The sequence below is a fragment of the Ictalurus furcatus genome, chromosome 27, assembly GCF_023375685.1.
Source record: "Ictalurus furcatus strain D&B chromosome 27, Billie_1.0, whole genome shotgun sequence".
Lineage (NCBI taxonomy): Eukaryota > Metazoa > Chordata > Actinopteri > Siluriformes > Ictaluridae > Ictalurus > Ictalurus furcatus.
Genome location: NC_071281.1, coordinates 8,765,065 through 8,765,291, shown reverse-complemented (window position 1 = coordinate 8,765,291; position 227 = coordinate 8,765,065).

Below are 227 nucleotides of genomic sequence, written 5' to 3'. Positions count from 1 at the left end.
TCTCTGTACGGTATTCCTTTTTCTTTTTTTTGTTTATTTATCGCACAAAAATCCTAAAAACTAAACTATAAATAGCAAAAGAACAAAAATAAATTACTCCCAATCAGGATGGAAATTTCCAGACATTTCTAAGAAGTATATACAACACGTAGGCTACAATTCCTCCTAAATGACAGGCTAATTTAAATAGCTTATTAAATTGCACCTGTTTCCCGTTAAATCAGGAA